The sequence below is a fragment of the Cyprinodon variegatus genome, unplaced genomic scaffold (genome assembly GCF_000732505.1).
Source record: "Cyprinodon variegatus isolate N-32 unplaced genomic scaffold, C_variegatus-1.0 Scaffold1144, whole genome shotgun sequence".
In the NCBI taxonomy this organism is placed as follows: Eukaryota; Metazoa; Chordata; class Actinopteri; order Cyprinodontiformes; family Cyprinodontidae; genus Cyprinodon; species Cyprinodon variegatus.
In genome coordinates, this window is record NW_015151597.1 from 37,027 (window position 1) to 57,365 (window position 20,339).

The 20,339-nt window shown below is 36.4% G+C and overlaps 1 protein-coding gene and 1 long non-coding RNA gene across 3 annotated transcripts in view; one reads left to right on the forward strand and one right to left on the reverse strand.

Moving 5' to 3' along the window:
* LOC107101736 overlaps positions 1-19,671 on the reverse strand; it is a 22,360-nt gene extending 2,689 nt beyond the window's left edge. The window contains exons 1-2 of the long non-coding RNA XR_001482095.1: positions 19,588-19,671; positions 9,035-9,148 (exon numbers count right to left, since the gene is read on the reverse strand). This is a non-coding gene — a long non-coding RNA (uncharacterized LOC107101736). The remainder of the gene's footprint in view (positions 1-9,034; positions 9,149-19,587) is intronic.
* The window catches only part of stra6 (stimulated by retinoic acid 6), a 25,625-nt gene continuing 24,406 nt past the window's right edge, over positions 19,121-20,339 (forward strand). For both annotated transcript variants that reach the window (XM_015400753.1, XM_015400754.1), the window contains exon 1: positions 19,121-19,250. The gene's annotated coding sequence lies outside the window, so the exon portion shown is untranslated. The remainder of the gene's footprint in view (positions 19,251-20,339) is intronic.

The following is a 20,339-nucleotide window of genomic DNA, read 5'->3' on the forward strand; positions in this document are numbered from 1 at the left end:
AGCTTTGTGCAAAAATAACGCTCTGCCTCACATCTTCACTCACATGAGGTAAACAATGGAGAAAGTGGGCATGTTGTTTACTGGGCAGGTGAAGCGATTGGGGTTGAATCCTGTCATGGCCACTGCGGCTGAGAGAGGCTGCTGTTTAGAGTGCAGAATTCAAAATGGCATTATAACATAATTAAATGTTAAAATAAAGTTTGTTTTGCATGATAGAGACTCTTTAATTTATTGTATTAGTGTTTTTAAATACCAACACAAAGTGGGCAACAACTGTAAGGTAAATAATTTATTATTTTAAATTAGTTTCATAAATCATAGTGTATGCATTTCTAATAAGCATCTTTTACTCTGATACTATAAAATAAACCTAGTAAAACACTTCAGAGGCTAGACAGAGAACATTATTGAACCAGCTGTATGAGCAGTTGTTTGGAAGCTTAAGCACAAGATTATAAAACGATATACCAAGCTTTTAGGATCTCACAGAGCCCTGTTATTAACATATTGTCAGGATCTGAGACAAACACAGCCGCAAACCTACAGAGAAATGCCTATCATAACTGGGGGGAGCAGCAATGACCTAGAGCTCAGGTGGAAGGTCCTGCTGACATAGGTGTTCATTTTGGAGCCCAGCAGCACCCCAGTAGTATCAAGAAGACAAGGATAGGTTGAAGAAACAATAAAATGTCCTATGCACAGTTTGCCATTCACCATGTGGGGGTGGATTTACTGGTCAACTTATTTTATATCAATACAAAAAAATGTCATGTTTGGTAGAAAACTGTACATGAGCCTAAAATGTGATTCAGAAGTAAAACCATGGTAAAGTTACTTAGTAATAATATAATAATAAAAGTATTCATTAAATTCTGATTGAAACGGCTCTCCATAGATTTGGCTAAGGCTTGCACACTAGGATGATAGTTTACCTTTTAGCATGATTGCAACCTCAAAAATACGGCTGCAGATATACTATTTAAATAAAAGCATATCCATCTACTTAAATAACTTAGATAAAAAAAATCCAGTTAACCTCAATTGGTGGGTGAGAAGACAAACTAAAAAGATATACTAAATCAAAGCCCCAGTGATCTGCATTTTATTCCCAGACAGAGTTCAGTACTAAAGTTTTGCATCTGTGCCCAGTAAGGTTTTGTACTCAGTGTGGCTTTAATTCGTGGTGCATCATCCATACAGGATGAGAAGAGCTGTTCAAACAAAGATAGGGATGTCAGACTCTATTACCTTCCAGACCAAAAGATTCAGCAAAACGAGAAAAAAAAAAACAAAGAAAGAATGACTCAAGAATGATTAAAGTTGCAGCCGTTCTGCAGACCTATACAGTGAACTTATGGGATAGGGAGAAGCACTCTATGTTCCTAATTGCAGAGCTTCACTTCGCAGACAAGGACTCATCCATAGGTTTGGCAGGATTTCTTTTCAGATCAAATGTGTCATAAAACTAATTTCTGTGAAATCATATGTCGGTTTCAACCAGGAAATCCATAAAACATTTGGAATGTTATAAATACAATCAGAGTACACTTACCTTTAAAAAACAAGTTACTTATCAGCATATAAAGAACACATTTTGGGACAGAGGCAAAAGATGCAATTCACTAATCATGGTCTAGGGTAGTAATTTTTAGTAATTTTTCTAGTAATGTTTTTTTTTTTTTGCTTTTAAGATGATTCTTATCTGTAAAAGGCAGATAAAACCCGAAAACATGACATTGAAAAATTTATTTTTGTTTATAAGAAGCTCCACATTCACAATTGTTACTCTGCTTTAATCATGAGAAATATCTGTCTGATGCTCAGGGCTGATTTCAGTTTTTTTTAATTTTGCTTTTTTTGTACATCTAATGTAAACAAAGGAGTTTTTTGTTGCTTTTACTCCTTTCATGCTCCCCCCTCTAACCTGACCCAACATGCAGCTACAGTACCTTTGTCTCTGAAAGCCCTGAACTGTTTTTTTTATAAACCTTCAGCTGGAGTCTGGCTGACCTGCCCCCCCTTCTCCTCCCTCAAAGCTGGTTGGAGATGAAATATTTATGGCTTTAGGACTGCTTCAATTGATGTGCTGCTGCCCTTCCAATGCTGCCTCTACTGATGGGGACTGCATCTGCCATCTTCATTCGACCGGTGCTTTTCCGCCTCACAGCAGGAGTTCAAATCTGGCAGAGTGTGTGACCATGGTTTCTGTGCTCTCTCACTGGTATTCACTAATCAGCAGCATATTTTTCTTGCCTGTGGGTAATTAGGAGAGATTGATTAGCTTCTTTTCAGAGCAACAGACAGAAATCCAGCCCACACTGCTGAGAGTGTAAGGGTTAATCTTTACATTGATGATATGAGAAAAGCTACATAAAATCCCTTAATTTTTACATTAATGCTTTTTTTTAATCATATATACTTTCTTTGTGGAACTTTAGGTAATTAAAAAGTATAATGTAATTAAAACATGTTAGCTAAACCTTACAATAAATGTATACATTTTATAATGTGAACAACCTTCAGAGATTAAAACAAGATGGTTCTTTTAGGCTGTCTTTGAATAACCAACAACGAAAATGTTCTACATAGGAGTTAATCTATCTTAGAAGATTTGTATTCGAAATGTAAAAGTGTCAGTGAGAATCATAATACTTCCACCCTAAAAATGCAACAGAAAAAAACAAATGATGTTTTATCCAACTAAGTAATATAGAGTACGTTAAAAAGGCCCAAACATCCTAAATAACCAAAAAGATAATTCAAGTTAAATAATGAAAAAAAGCACAGAATATTTTAAATGTAACTCATACAAAATAATAAAAACACAAATGTTTCACAGCTCTATCAGCAAAAATAGTGTTGTTAATAAATGCAGCTCACAGGAGCTAAAACAGAAAAAAGGCCAAATCTCTAAATGGATTTATCCAATGACTTAGTAAAAGTAGGAATGTTTGTCAGAAGAGTAGAGATATTTCTGGCTCAAATGTTTACAAAAATATTGAAAGGTGAGCTGAGAGCTGTGATGATTTAAAAGCAAAAACCAGATTTCAAAATTAGTCTCAACACCAACCTTCCTGTTCCTCTAAAACACAAACTGATTCATTTTTAATAAGTTGTAACCATAAAGATTAAGACAAGCATGGAAGCATGGATCCAAGCATGGATGTCTTTTATTACCCTAGTTTAATATTTCAGGGTTTCTGAAATCTAGAAGTTTATAAGAATGTGCAATCCACCTTCAGTGAGAATAAAATAGAATAGAATAGAATAGAATAGAATAGAATAGAATAGAATAGAATAGAATAGAATAGAATAGAAACATCCTTATAGTCCCAAGGTGGGAAAACTTTCGGTGTGATAGTGGCAACAAAGTGGAAAGATGACAAGGCTTACACAAGATACTAAATAATAATAATAATAATAATAATAATAATAATAATAATAATAATAATAATAATAATAATAATAATAAAGATAAAATGAGAATTGTTTTATTAAAAAAGGGAAGAAAAAAAAAAGGAGAAACGGAAGCCTGGTATAAAGGATCATGGGTGAATTGTGAAAATTGAAACAAACGCTTCCACAGTAGGTAAAAAATGTTGCTAAAAAAGGGGTTTCCTTTTTTTTAATCTATTTTTAATTTTCTTTATGCATGTTCATTTTCTTTATTCAATTTACGCATCTTGCACTTTATGCATTTTTCGGTTTTCCAATATTTTCTCCCATTAGGTCAAATTATATGACATTTACACCATTTTAAGATTTGCCTGTATATATTAAAAGATTTAATCATTATAAAGATCTTTACCATTCTGAACATGTTGTTGGCTTTTTCTTTAATTTCTTAAATCTATATACTTTTAAACACTTTCAGTTCAATTAATGTGATATACGGTTCAAATTTTACATAAATATTTATAACAACAATTTAGGACTCGAAATGCAAAAGTTTAAATGACATGTACACTCATTTTTATCAACAACTTTTTTTTTTTTAAGACAAAAACACCATTTCATCATTTCAGTTAAAACACAGCAGTTATATCTCTTTAAAATATGAACAGGGCTTTAACAAGCATCTTAATGGAAAATATCAGTGGCAGGAAAATTAGTGGAAAATTCTTGTGCTAAAAGACCTTGACAAAAATGTGCTCCCATGCATGAAGTCACATTGGTTCCTAAGCAACAGGTAATTTCACAACATGCGCCTCTGTTCATGCAGCAGAAGCAGCTTTTCATAGCAAGGTTTCCAGGCAATGTAAAGTCAAATCAGACGGGAAACCTTGAGCCACACAATGCTGTTCAAAGCCCCAATCAGAAGCGAAGGGGTGGTGTCACACTTGTCACTGGAATAATTACTTCAGGACAATGAAGCAGCATTCATCTACAGCAGCAATGTTGTCTTCATTGCCACATGAATCCACATTCCCCTGCACAGCCTGCGGTTTCCAGGCACTATCTCAGGTTGCTGAATTCAAATAGATAAGAGGAGGAAACCGAAAATCAAAATGGATTCCAGGAGGACCCCATCAGATTCTGGAGGTCACTGAGCTGCTAAATGTCAGGGAGTGTGTGAATGTTAGTCAATTTGTATAAATTAGTTGTTTCATCACTTAGTAAGGTAACAAAAACCAACCCTCTACTAGAACAGTGAATTTTTCTACATAATATTATTTGATCAAAATAGGAATAAAACTATTAGTAAGATCTACTTTTGTTGCTTTTTTTCTGTTTAATTATGCTTTTCTTTATCTCTTAAATGTAGCATAGCTATTAAATGTATCATAACTACTCAATGTAGATTTAAAGGAAATGGTTTACCAAAACAATGTTGCCCCTTTGGGGAAAAGTATTGACCTTCTAGACTTAATATCTGCTTTCTTACTTGCACTAAAGGACTGTAAGTAATTCCAATATTGTGGTAATGAGTCTTTCATGATACTGTAAATAAATTTAGGTCCACTCTTCTTTACTAAATTGTTCCAAATGCAGATCCATTTAAGGGTATATTTGGGCATGAACACCTTATTTTAGGTTAGATTTTTAGATTATATCAAAACACCTATAGTCCGGAGTTTAACTACAGATGCATGACAACAACTGACTTTTGTTTTGTTCTTTATATAGGATTTTTAGGAACCACCCTTTATTTTCGATTGTTGGTAGGGTATGCTTTTCCTGAAATTGCTACGTTCACTAAATGGAAGATGCAACTAGAAATGCAGCTTTAAAATAGATCACATTTGTTTATAAACGCATACAGTAAGGTAAAGGAAAGCCTTGTGGTTATCAAAAAGTTTTTAGGGAAAATAAGAAGGGTCTAAGTGACTGACCTACAGTACTAACCTTAAATGATATCAGCGAGGTCTCCAGTTCTTTAGATATTTTCTGGATTCTCCTTTATCCTGCTGGAGGAATCCAAATGCATTGCTGATGTAATGTTGGTAGGTACAGTAGGTCCTTCTGTGAAATGTGTTTTCTTCATTTGTGAACAATTGCCCTCACTATGGTTCGTTATAGTCCTAAAACCACATAAATGCTTTTCAAAGGGATGTCAATCACGTTATTCTCATATGTTCCTGAATTACTTTAGATAATATATTCTAACCAATTTCATGCTGGCAGAAAGGTTAATATTTTTAAGATTCATCTAGGCCTGGTTTTGGTAAGTTTGATTTAAAAAAAAATAAATAAATAAATAAATAAATCCCTGGTTAATTATTAATTTATTGAAGGGGTCATAGAATGCAAAACTGTGATAAAAAAAAATGAAGTGTTGACTGCTGGGCCGCTGACTGGACCGGACCTCAGCAGAGAGCCATGAGCCGCCCGTCCTCAGCCAGAGGAGGGGCAGGGTGGTAGTTGCACTGCAGTTGACCAAAATCCTGGACGATTTTGAAATTCCCCCCCGACATTGAAAAGTAGGATATGTCCGGGAAAAGGAGGACGTCTGGTCACCCTACCATATCGACAATTTCAATGTTTCAGGAGGTGAATGCTTGTTGCTATGATGCGTCTTTGCTCAGTAGCTTTGCTCATTGTAAACCAATCAGCGCACAGCTCATCTAAATATTCATGAGCATAGATAAAAGGACGTTCATTCTCTTTTAACCAGGCTTGCATTAGGGCTCATAGAAGAGCAAATATGCCATTTCCCACCAAACCAATGTTACACTACCTATTTTGAGACCTTAAAGGAATAGTACACCCAAAACATGATTAGCCTTCATTTTCTACTCACCCCCATGCTGAACAACACTCTGGAGTACTTTTTTGATATCTCAAATGCATCTGGAGATCTGGGAGGCTTCTTGCTGTCTGCTGACATTCAAATAATGGAGGTCTATGGTGCCCGAGGCAGAAAGGTCCATAAAAGTCCACAAAAAACGTGTCAATATTCCTCCATACTGCTCGTCCAATGTATTCCAAGTGTCCTGAGTGGGTAGCATCCAGAATTTACTCGAAACGAAGTCATTTAGAATGTTTTTAGAGCATAAACAGTAGTGTATAGGATCTCCTAAAAGCGCGCGCCTGCGAGTTCACGAGCCTACGGAAACCGCGGCAGACCAAACCAGATGAAAGTGCGCATTCAGCTCGGCAAAGAACTCATGCTCTTCCTCAACACTGAAGTCCTCAGACATTTTTCTTTCCTTGTTTCTTTCTTTGCACAGGTAAACAGCAAATTTCTTCTTCTACGCTTGCATTATCAAGAGCAGACGTTGAATGTGCACTTTCATCTGGCTTGGTCTGCCGCAGTTTCCGTAGGCTCGTGAACTCGCAGGCGCGCGCTTTTAGGAAGGCTAATCATGTTTTGGGTGTACTATTCCTTTAAGGACCAGCACCAAATACCCTATAGAATCATTCTAGGACCCCTTTAAGCACTTACATTTTTTTCCAGTCTGAAATTTAAAAAACTTACATCGAAAAATTAAATAATTTTGAAACTGCCTTTGGTATTTACTTGCACCTATTCTTGTAATAAAATAATTTAAAATTCACAGTTGAAAAGTTCAAGTGAAGCAAACACATGAGTCTTTTGCACTCATTGACATGCAGGTGTTGAATAACAAAGCTTTATCTCTTTACATGTGATTGTATTTCTACTTGGACTGCACAAAACTTAAAAAAATCAATGCTTGCACATCTATCAAATCAGCAATTGCCAAAAAAGGTACAAAACATAGCTGGTGTAGAAACTGTAAACAAACAAACAAGGGGGTAATCTAGGTTTTCAATATATACATTTTGAAAATAATATATTTTCATTAAAACTATTTTTTTTTTTTCTGTGAGCCAACTATGAGGACTGAACCTTCTTTTAAAACAAAACCAATAATATATTACGTCAAATTTCTGACCCCCGTTTGGATGATTTTATTAAGAAAAAAACAGTAACTAGGGAGCCATTCCAAAAAGTGTTCAAATATTGTAAACACATTAATAAAATGAACTCTCTCCACATGATGCATGTTTGGTTTCCTCAGACCTGATCTTAATATTTTGCTTCAGAATTCAAGAGAAACAAAAGCTTTGTCCTCCTGTAGGCAGTCAGCAGCATGCAACCAGCTCAGTCACATGGGTCTCCAGACGAAGTCAATAATTCAGCGCAAGGAGCAAAATCTTATAACGCTGCAAGATAGTGCTCAGAAAAAAAGCAGCAAACAGTAGATATGAGGGGGAGTATGGAGGCTAACTCCTGTTTGGAGCTCCTGACCCAGAGCAATAACATGTCAGCAGAAGGCTTTCAGGGATTCTACCTGTCAATCAGTAAGCAGTCTGCACAGGAAAGCAGCTGAAAAAGAGATATTTTCCTGCACCTCTCCGAAGCCAAGGTTTTATTTGTGAAATATAGTCAAGTGTTAGACGAGATCACAGAGGGAAATGGAGTCACTGTGGGCCTAAGCGGTGAACACAGGCGAGAAAACAAGCGATGGAGCATTGATTGGTGTTGCAAGCCGAGATGCAAATCACTGCAGAGAACATTTGCATGATAGCATCTGATGACAGCATGAGCGATGACGTGTGATATTAAACCAGCCACTAGCTGCCAAGAATCCTAACAAATGTTACAGAAAATGAACAGCAAATTCAACATGTTGTCGTACAGAAAAACTACTCAACTGTGGAAAAGAACATTATTATAGATTCTCTGGAGAAAAAAAAAAATAGAACTGGTTGCATGTAATATGGAATCAAGCTACTTTCTTGGAAGAGAAGAAAACCATTATGATTAATAGTTTTATCTAGTTTTTTTTAATGTTAGAAATCAGAGAGTACATTTGTGGACCAATGTTTTGAGCCTCAGTTATATTATGAGGCACAAGCTTTACTTACATGCATAATTTCAAGACTCTCAGTGTATTAAAATGTAAAAACCAAAACATCTTATAACAGATTGAATGCTATAATAAAAAGGAAAGTGAAACTCATAATTGTTTTTCTTTAACAACAAAGGCCATAGGCATGTTAGTGTCCAGACTAACGGCATTGCTGTGCTGCTTTTGCTTTCATTTGAGAAAATCCTTGCAGGAGTAAACAAAGTTGGATCAGATCTTGAAGGAAACATCTTGTATAATGTCTTTGTTTGATATCCCTAAGGGGGTAAAATGGGTAAATCCCAACTTAATGGTTAAGCAAAGAGAATTTAAATTCCTCCAAGTAGGAGAAAATAAAACTATTGCATACAAGAAATCTATATTAATTATTCAAAATATTTAATAGAAGAATTTCTCCTATGTGACATCGTATTTTCAATAGAACTATTATTAAACTTTCAGGGTTGTATCCTTCATCCACTCACCTGAACATGTGAATGCAAATGACAAGCTGTTATGGTCCTAATTATAGGCCAGCTCACATGAAAAAAACAAAACAGCTTTCTGTCTCTATGAGATCAAGGAGGAGGTTTTATTATCCAATCACACAGTGTGAGTCCCACTGAGGAAGGTAAGGGCAAGGACATTATGAGAGGCGTCATAGAGACGATCACTGAAGAGCCATTTCAGGAGATTGCTATGAAAATAATGTGACAAACCTTTAACCATGAAGTGTCTGACGCTGCTGGTATACTGTTTCCTCCAGGGGTTTGATTCCCGGCTTATCATCAGGCAGCTCCGGGAAATATGGCTCAGGTTCCCGTGGCAGAAGTCTGTGGAATCAATACCATGATGTCACTGCAACAGCAGGTGGAAACCGATTCATATCCGACATTAGGGAAATCATACCCAGTTTTGTAGTTAGACAAATCTGATCAGACACAAGGAAATAAAGAATTTCTCAAATATTGTCAACCAGCCATGGCTAGACATTCACATGTATTCATAACTTCATGTATTTTCCTATGGATATAATTAATTAATAATATATAAGAGGTCTAACACTAAAATCAAGTGATACATAAAATGCCATTTTGGAAGTTACACAACTAATGGATTACACAAGCCTTTTGTTGTGTCAGGCTGGGTTTACCTAAACATAATTTATAGCTGCTTGCATTCCTCTTTTAGTGTCAGGTGAAAATGTGTGTCTTTGTTCACTCACTGACATGTGGACGGGTGTCTTTGGCTAATGGAGTCTAGCATGAGTGATCTTTGCAGGGGATCCCATCAGTGTGATGGCACTGTGGTCTCCAGGGATTTCGGAGGACCCCCAGATTCCTTCTAATCTGACCATTTGTGCTGAGCTGACTTTTACAAATCATCACTCTGACAGCTCTCCCTGTGTTCAAAGCAATCACTGCCATCCGTTACTAGTGGCAGGGAAACCTGTTTTCTTTACACGTAATACCTACTATCTAATCAATATGCTTATGTAAATATAACAAGGCACTAGGACCTTAGACAATAAAGACATCAAAATAAAAATGGGTGGAAATGTATTATTTCAAATTACTACAACAAAACATTTGATACTCTAGTCCTGCTTTATGAACATAACATTTATTAGTTTATTTTAAAAGAAGATAATTGTTTTGGACATCATAAAATGAATATGATACATAATAAACCCATAAAGAGACCCAGTTAAATAGCCTAGAGTATTAATTTTAATTTTAACAAGTTGCAGTAAACCCCTTACAAGTTTTTTTTTTTGTTTGTTTTTAAAAGAAAAAATATTTTTAGCTCTCTTTAGCTTTTAGAAAGTAAACTCAGACATAAGCTTTTCCTTTATGATACTTTCAGGGGTCTCTTTTATTAAACATTAGAGGGGTTTTATGCTAAAAGTGTGAACACACCTTAAAAACCAAAATTGGCATAAATACAAAAAAAGAACATAAAATAAAAAAGCTTTATAAAAAAGCTAAAATTATGTATAAAACCACCTTTTAAATCACAGTTGCACCAAACTTTTAGCATGCAAGGTTCTGCCTCACATAACGTGCCAAAGTTTAAACATAAACAGGCAATGCAAAGGAGCTTATTATATCAGCACTCAAAATGCTTTATAAATTAGGTTAAATTGTATTGGAAAGTAAAAGTAACAATAAAACAAAGTACATATTGATATTTTGTCCATAAACACCAGGAACAGAATGAATAACACAGCGAAGTGAAAGTGGAACTGGAGACAATGCCAACTACAGATGCAGCTCCTGCTTTGCAGAACCACAAAGCCCCTTGCACTGAGCTCAAATAAAAACATGTTTTTTTTAATGGTTTTCATCCATATTTTTTTTTCTTCTCCCATACTGTTTACATTTGATCACTGCTGCACTTTAAGGAATGGAAATGTCATGAAAGCCGTACAAAACGAAACAATAAAAGTTGTCTAAGTTTAAGTTAAACCAACAAAATTTACAGAGTCAACACAGTTCTCCATATAAACAAATCCTTACTAGATTATTGGATACCAAAATCAGTCAGTGTTTGAGTTTGCAACCTTAAAGCAAATCTAGCAGTTCTCAAATTTAGTTCTGAACAGTTCCTTGAAAAATAAGTAAATTCTGCAGTCTGCAGCTGCTGAGGCTTCCATTCCATGGAAAACAAGTGAGAAAAATACAAAATTGAAGAGGGGAACTTTGTTTTTGTTTACAGTTTTACTTTAGATAATTAGGGAAGACGCCAACATTAATTTAGGCCTCCAAAGCAAATACCTAGCAGGAGAAATACCCTCTCTATTTCATTTTATGTTTACAAAGATATTCCCTACAGCGTCTGATAGCCAAGACAAGCTCTTGATTCATCCTCATTCCAGCAGAGATGTGTGAAAGTCAAGCATCTCTGAACACACAGTGAGACACGTCTGCAGCTTCAGATGATGAATACATTATTCATAAGAAAACTCTAACAGACCAGGAGGGAGCCTCTTTTTTATGATGACTGGACGGACTAAACGCCTGTGGCACAAGTGAGACTCTGATGAAAGGCAAGCACAATAACTAGACATCAAATTCCTAAAGAAGGAAGAGAGGCTTAGACTTTTTCAAAATGGTTAGTAATCAGTCATTATAAAGGAAGAATAGGGATCCAAATTTTAAAAAATATGAATAGCTAATATAAATAAAACAAAAATCTAACCATAAGCTCGACACATTTGCCCTGTGATAGAATGTAAAATCCTTCAGAAGTAACAGAGGCCCATCATCTCCTGCCCTTAAATACCTCCAAAGGGATAACTTTGCATGAGTCATACTAAGATACCTATTATAAATGAGAAATGTTAAGGATGCTTTAAGATGTGAAATCTCAAAAATGTCCACAAGACCACAACAAAACAATTAGCTATGGTCAGAAAACCATATTTCTATTATTATTTCCATACAGCAATTCTATGGGGATACTTAACTACACTTCTTCCACATTAATATTACATATTGTTAAGTTGTTGTATACTTTTAGGGTAAAAATCTATTTTTAACTAAAAAAGAGCACTTTTTTTCTATTACAAAAAAAGTGTGCTATCCTTATTACTGAAAGACGCTAAAAGATCCCTTTGAGAATACAAAGATGTTAAGAAGATGGCAGAGGCTTTATATTTATGCTTAGTTAGACATCAGACACCCCCACGCAGAGGCAATAACAAAGCAGAGACCAGAGCAAGGACATCATCTATCACACCCCAGCTAAAACAGACATGAACACACACTTACACAAAGACACACACACACATAATACATCTGAGAGAGAAACACAATAAATACTAAAAAGACTTCCTGCTCAAAGATCGGCGCTGAAATCTTTTTATCACTATAATAGTTATCTCCAGCTAGCCACATGTTGCATTTCTTTAAACTTTCCCCAATGGCTGTGGATCAAATCAAACAAAACTTAAAATGTTCTGAGGCTTTATGTCTGTTTAATAATGTCTGAGCTTATAAAGGTGCAACTCGTAAAGTCTAAGTTAGTCTAAGTGCACACGTATATGATCATTATCTCTAGACAGTGTTTAATCATAAACTGAAAGCTGACATTTCAGATAAACAGATCATGAAAAATCAAATTAAATTCCTGAGCGCTTTGTGCGCTTATAGGTGATTTCTGAGCAGTTACGTAAAGAGGATTACTCCACTGCAGCTCAGACTGGACCCTGCCTCCCCGCCATAAATTTAAGGTGCATGTCAGGCAATCGCAGCAGGAACGTGACACAGAGAGCACAGCACACCGCCATCCCCAGCAGAGTAATCATGACCACTTTTATAACTATCAGGATGATTTGTACTTGTCAAAAGCTCTTTAGATATAACAGCTCATTCTCTGTGCTCATAAACTCTGGAGTAAATCTGTTTCCTACTGCCTGGTACAATAACGGTGATATATCAAAGCAGAAAAGACTAATGAGACTGGAAATGATTTTTTCTTTCTTTCCCTATGGGGCTATCCACTTTGTAGATATTAAAATATATTTTGCACTAGAGTGTTAAAATCCTCATCACTTCGGCAAAAATGGGTTTTTGAAGATTTTTTTTTTTTTTTTTGCACAACTGAAATCCCTAAAATGTAATTCTATTTCCCAGAGGTCTCAACAAAACAATCACTTTTGATAACACGTTTATTTGTTTCAATGTGCCAAAACTTTCCTCCTGTGGAGCAATGATTTCTGCTGCAGTTTTGATCTATAATTCCAGAGGAAACCAGGCAACCACATCCTGCCAACCAGCTCCAAGTTCCAGAATCAGAGAAATTATTTGGCTGAAGCAAAACATTGCAAAACTCATGCATGAAGCATTTAGGAGTAATGATGATTGAAAACTTTAAATCTAGAACCACTCTAAATGTCTATGGATTTACATACTAAACATTTTTGTGTGACCTGCTTTTGCACAAACCTATTATATTTTTATACATTTGTTTAGAATGATGCATAAAGTGGTGGGGCATAGGTTGGAACTGTTAAGTGTTTGGTTCAAATCTCAGTTGGGTCTTTCTGTGTGATGTTTTTGGCTTTTTTATGATATTTTTGATTCTTCCTTTAAATTGTTGGCTTTAGCAACCATCCAGATGGATGAATTCTTATACTTGATGTGGTGTCCCATATATATCAGAACTTTATTTGTGATCTGACCATATCCTACACATGCCAAAGTCATACAGGGTATTAGAGAGGTTGGTGTCTAAATATAACTTTCAATGGATGGGTGCAGGCTCCTTCAACAGGCAGCACTAACCAGCAAATAAATAATTAATAAATTTAATAAAAAACGTTTTTTTTTTCCCCGAATTTTTAATCTGATAAAGTACACACAGGATATACATATGTTATAACAATTTCAGTTATTATTATACTGTTTTTTAATAGGTTCATGATTTGAATATAGAAAAAAAGCACATATTAAGGTACGTTTGTGGGATGTTTGTACAATGAAGAATGTCAGAAGAATGTAGTTAATTCTGAATCCTAGACTCTCCTCTTTTTAATACATTCCATAAAATGTCTGAATATCAGAAAACTGATAATAGGCTAAACCTGCCAGATTGGTGAGCAGAATAAAAACCTGCAAGCTCAAGAGTAAGAAGTAGTATATTTACTAAAGAGTGGGAGGTTTGGAAGGAAGTATTATTAAATGGTATGTTACAAAAGAAAGAATATTTTCCTGACATTGTTTTAAATCAGTGGTTCCTGAATTGGGGGTCCTAATTTAGTTTTTGGAAGGGCATATTAGAAAAGGATTGCATAAATTACCTATTTTTAAAACAGAGTGTTTTTCAAATCGTACACTGTAAAATAAACCCTTAAACTTAAATTAATTGCACTTCAATGTTAGCAGGGTAAAGGAGATTGCATGTTCTCGTTGTAAACCAAAGGAGGGCCTATCAAGACATGTTTTTCCAACTCTGCTTCATCTGAATAGCATAAGTGAGATCCTACTTTGTATTTTACAGAACTTCTTTTCCACTCTTTTGTCAACTTTCCGGTACTCCAACTGTTTGTAATCCTTTCGAGTGATCTTGAGCAATAAGCTAAAGAAAGACCTTCAGTGTTTCAAAGTTTTATTTAGAACACTGGCTACTTTTAAGCCATTTTCAGCCCAGAGCTTGTGGCTGAGGAATGGGGCTTTTGTTTGTTAAGCCACTTAGGTCTGACCTGTTCGAGTATCACCATAGCTCCGGCACTAAAGGAGCAATATTCCTGTCTAAATGTTTTCATTTTCATTTAACCTTGAGGACAGTCCCTTTGAGATTAAAAACCTCTTTTTCCAATAAAGTCCAAGCCAAGAGGTAACATTAAATTAAACACAACAAAGTTACATAGTTAAAAGAAAAATTATGGAAAATATTAAGGTTATTGAATTGGCCTTGGGAACTTGTACCTTCGAGTAAAAAACTTGATAAGATAAGTTCACCTACTTTTAAAGATTACTGAGGGAGGTTCCAAGAGGAGGAGGAAGCTGAATGAACAAAGGCTTTCTTGCCCAAACATGTCAAAGCAAAAGGGACAGAAAGAAGCAGCAAATTATGTAAGTGAAAGGTACAGTTTACCACTGGAGGAATGAATTGTAAGTAGAAAACAAGAAGTTAACCAATAAGAATTCCTTTGAGCAAAAAACCAAACCATACCAGCCATGAATATACATGACAACAGTTGTATAAAGTCAATGATCTGAATATGTGAGAAAGAAAAGATCTTTCTAGTCCTACACAGATATAAAGGTTACACAGATAAATTACATCCAATCAACATAATCATCTAAAAAACAAACGCAACACAAAAAACTATCTGTCAAACAATAAGAGTTTTCATTAGCAGGAAAACTGATAGGTGATGCATACTTTGTACTTGGTGTCAGTTTTAATTAAAAAGTAAAGGGAGACAGGAAAAAAAAATTGAAGAAAGATGATGCAGTGACAAGTAAAAAGGGTTTCTAGAGACTGAATAACAACATCTTCTGTATAGGGATGGCAAGGTCAATGTTGCTTTTGGAGGATACATCAATAGAAACAGAAATACATTTGAGATGGTTTTGTTCATTGTTGATTTATTCCCCTGTCTGGTGCTTGCATGATTCTCTTTTACTCATTAATGGGTCGACTTAAAGAGTGAAGACTTTGAACCATTTTGAAGGCAGGCAGTCTACCGGATAGTGGTAGATGTGCGCTTTTTCAGATGAAGTACCAGACGTGGTTTACCCTGGATGCCCCGCACCCATGATTGATAAAAACATTGTAGGATTCTTTGTCCAGCTAAAATAAAGTTAATGATTCTTTAAAAAAACGGCAAATGTGATCCATATTACTGATTTTCATCATCATCTGCTAATGCCACCAGCATCAGCTAAAATTGATCTGACAGCTTGTTTCTGTTGGCAAAGCCTTTGCTCCCTGTTTAAGAGAAAAACTCAACCTCTCTCCTGCTCCTCAGTACTTTTGCCATGGTAACCTACCAGCTGACTGTTCAGGAATGAGGAAAATGGAAAAGAATACCGACAGTTTTGAAATGACATGGCTATAATTATTGTCCTTTAGAGTAAAATACAAAGGCCATGCTGCATGAACATTTAATTTTTTCTCTTGAACCAAATTCAGGTTCAGTATAGCGGTTAAAAACGAAACTAAGTCCTTTTATGAGTGCTCAAATGCGCTTTTTTCCACCTCAGACATACACAAAATCCAATTACATTCTAATTGACTGCAACAGGGCTCATTGATTATTACAAAGGCTGCGAAGAAGCCTGAGCTGTAGGAAATATCCACAGTAATTAGCCTTGTGCACCCTGGAGCCATGATTTAATATAAAAGCAATATTTCTCACTGCTAGTCAATCTAAACGGACTTTTCCAACAAGTTCATGTTGCTAAATATTTAGCACAAAAAAAAAAAGAGTGAAAAAAAAAACTAATTCTAATGTGTTGCTCTGTAGATATGACAAGGTTATTCATTCTGCATATGGACACCTGTGATGACAAATTTAAAGTTCCCTTTCTTGGATGGTCACGTTATTAAATGGGTTATCATGCTTTTGAACAAACGGTGAGCTATTTTGAGTCAATTAGCTGTTGGAAAAATAGTAATTAAATTGATGGAACAGGGAAATTTACTTTTACAACTAATTCCTTTGTCCATGTTTGGTAGAGAAAATATATGAAAACCTTTGAAAGTATAAAAACCTGAAGAGGGCTAAGAAAAACACACTAAGTTCAGGCTACCTGAGGAGCGACTACAGTGGCAAATTCTGCACATCTTTTCAGAACAGTGAGATTTAGAATACATCAATCTATTGCTGATGAAGATTCTCCGTCATCCAGGTCATAGTCATTCCCAAAAAAAAAGGAGAAAATGGAAAAAGAATCCACTGGACTTTGTTTCCAACATTGAAGACGTTTTGCTTCCCATCCAAGAAGCTTTGTCAATACAAAACGCAACGCTCCTGAAATTTTGAATTGAAAAAGCTTCTTGGATGGGAAGCGAAACATCTTCAAACTTTAAAGCAAAGTCCAGTGGATTGTTTTTATTTATTTATTTATTTTTTTTGGAACAGTTAGCTATTGTTTCAGGAGTGTTAAACGTATATTTATGAAATTAGATCAGATTGAGAGCTTAAAAAGGAAGGAAGGAAAAAGACTGAAGTTCTAAAAGCGATCACTGGTATGAGAGCAATCAAAGTCAACCAAAAATAATTTGTTTAGAAACTTTTCAAAGTTGACCACAATGTTTACTAATGCCAGCAGATAAGATTAATAATTGACACATAAAAAGTGCTTTGTTTAAAGCTTTGGATTCAATTCTTGTCAATCCATGCATCATTCTTCTATCTTTTTGTTGTGCATTTAAATGGAGCCTAGGCGGAACTGAAGAAACTCATTGATTTTTTCATAGAACTACCTGAGACACAGCCAATCATCTTTGAACCACACCTCAACAAAAGCCAATCGGCATCCAAAGTTCATCTTAAAAGGCCTCCGGTACGCACCTGTCTGATCCTGTGCACAGGCGGTGATGCGCTCTGTGACTTAATTCAGATAACACCGTTTCAACCCACCTCCAGCCCCTCCTCTACCTTCATAGCTTAAGCTTCATCAGAGCCAGTAAGGGAGTAAGAGTCCGGAAGGACTCTTACTGCCTTCCCTGTCTCATCTAAACCGGTCCAGCAGAAGACCGCCATGTTGAGCCTGGTTCAGCCAGAGGTTTTTTCCCAACGGGGAGTTTTTCCTCTCCACTGTCGCTTCATGCTTGCTCATCATGGGCATGTTCTCTCAACCCGTGTTATCCAACTGGACTTCCATCTTCCAGGTCCCTGAGTGAAGCTCTGGTATCAGCTCACGCAGTCCACTGGACCTCCGCATTAGAGACTGACATTTTTTCGGGAATCCCACGGGTCGTGGGATTCCCGTGGGATGGGAGTCAGTATTAGTAACGATCACGTGATTGGGACAGTACAGGATTAAACATAAACGGGAGCAGACGGGAGCGGGAGCAATCCAATAGTAACAAAACAAAAAAAATAAATAGGATCGATGCCATAAAATAAAATAGCAAGAAAAAAAAATCCAGTACTGGCGCCGCCATTTTGTAGTTTTTTTCCTTAAAGCCTACACTATAATGCGAGACAAAAAAACTACATGACCCAAAAACCAACAGTGCTTCCGCTCTGAGTTTTTCACCCGCGCTCAAAAGAAATTCAGATTCAATGTATTGGCAGAAATCTTAATGAAAACAACAAGAATGGCAGTGGTGCAGGAGCGGGAGTCATTCTGAATGGGAGCGGGATGGGAGTGGGAGTAATTTCACCAGGAGTGGGACGGGACAGGATTTAGATTTCTACTCTGGCCCGGGAGTGGGAAGGGACACAATTTTTTTTCTGTGGGAGTGGGACGGGACAGGAGTGAAAATCCATTCCCGTGTCAGTCTCTACTCCGCATAAAGCTCAGCAGACCGTCTCGCTAACCAGCAGTCTACAGACCGACCAACTCCATCTATCTCCACTCCACTGCCTGTGGGTGAAACAGCCCTGTTCTTTGCTCCTGTTCATGCATATCTATCAAAATTAAGTGCTATGTTTCCTGCCGAGGTCTGAGCACCAAAGACAAAGTAATTCATCCATCCATCCATCCATTTTCCAGCACACTTATCCCAAGTGGGGTCGGGATAAGCAGCCAATGGGCAAGAGGCGGGGTACACCCTGGACAGGTCGCCAGTCCCTCGCAGGGCAACACAGAGACAAACAAGCATTCACACACACTCACACCTAAGGGGACTTTAGAGAAGCCAATTAACCTAACAATCATGTTTTTGGACTGTGGGAGGAAGCCAGAGTACCCGGAGAGAACCCAAGCATGCTCAGGGATAACATGCAAACTCCATGTAGAAAGACCCTGGGCTGGGTATCAAACCCAGAACCTTCTTGCTGCAAGGCAGCAGTGCTACCCACTGCGCCACTGAGCAGCCTGACAAAGTAATTATATCAATAAATTTCTTCTAATTGTCTTTTCTCCTTGTGTGAGTTTTGAAAGCTTGAAATAAGTTTACCACTGCTTTGTACCTTTAAGATACAACTACAGCACACAGACTTGACTTCTTTTGTAAAAGCTTCAATGAAAAGAACCTGAACCTGACCTCATTAGTCACTACTTCATGTTTCACGGCTGTATTTTTTTTTTCAGTTTGCACAGAGCAGAAACTTTATGATGCTTTCGCCATCTCAAGATAGAGACAGAGCAAAGTCCCACCTTTGCGCAGCATGGGGTGTCGGGGGGAATAAAACTAGAGTTACCCTTGAGATCTCTGTTTATGTAATAACTGGACTGCTGCAAGGTGTCTGTGAAGGGAAGAAAAAACCTTTCAGGAAATTACGAGTAAACTGGACAAGATAGACAAGAGGTAAGATCCTGATTTAGATCAGAATTCTACAAAAATAAACAACTTCGGAGGATTTATTTGGACTAATTACTGCAAAGAGTTATTTTCTAGACTCATTTTAAAAACACAGTACTAATAATAAATTAATCTTTATTAAGGCTGATATGAACTTTTCACGCCTTCTTGGTGCAGCAGCAGCACCCACCTGTTATTTTAGGAGGCGGAAGATTATATCCGACACACTTGACTGAAAAATACCGGCGTTCAATCAGTGTTAAATATATGCAGCCTAGTATTTAACCACAATGCTGAAGTTGCAGGATCGTCTCCTATAGAGAGACGCAGGTGACTCAGTTACCTGGCGGAGCTGAAAGTGTCTTTGTTCGGAAGATCAAGCTCCACTTCAAAGACTTCAAGTTTGTCCGCGAGGTCTGTTTGAAGCTGAATCCAGCCGGGTTCATGACTGTCAAGGAAAAAAAAGATGCATTCACAGCTGTGGGAAATATAACTACTGAACTTCCATAGCTGTTTGTTTTGAATTAAAAAGCACAAAACTTGACGAATCATGAATAATCTACTTTTTGACGTTGCAGAGCACAACTTTGCATTTTTATAACATTTGAGATAGATAGATAGATAGATAGATAGATAGATAGATAGATAGATAGATAAAAAAAATGTATCATTAAGATCAGTTTTCAATTCAAATACATAAATACTGTAGGAGCCAGTTATTTTTTGTTAATTACCAAGTTTTTTTCTTTTTGTGCATAATCTAGCTAAGTTTATTTTACTTTTGTTGTATGATATCTGTTAAGAGATTGTTTTTTAATTTTTTTGTTATTTAGTCATGTTCCTTTCATTTTGGTTAGTAATGATTAATTTGCTTAAATTATTTTTATAAATAGGCCATCAATGGTAGGACCAGCATGCATGTAGGTGAGCTTATGGTTTTTTTTGTTGTTTTTTTTTGTTTTTTACCAGCGCAAGAGAAGCGTGGAGGAAATGTTTGTCTTTCTCTGTTTGCTTGCCACAGGAAAAAATAAACTGAGAAAACTTAAAGGAATAGTACACCCAAAACATGATTAGCCTTCATTTTCTACTCACCCC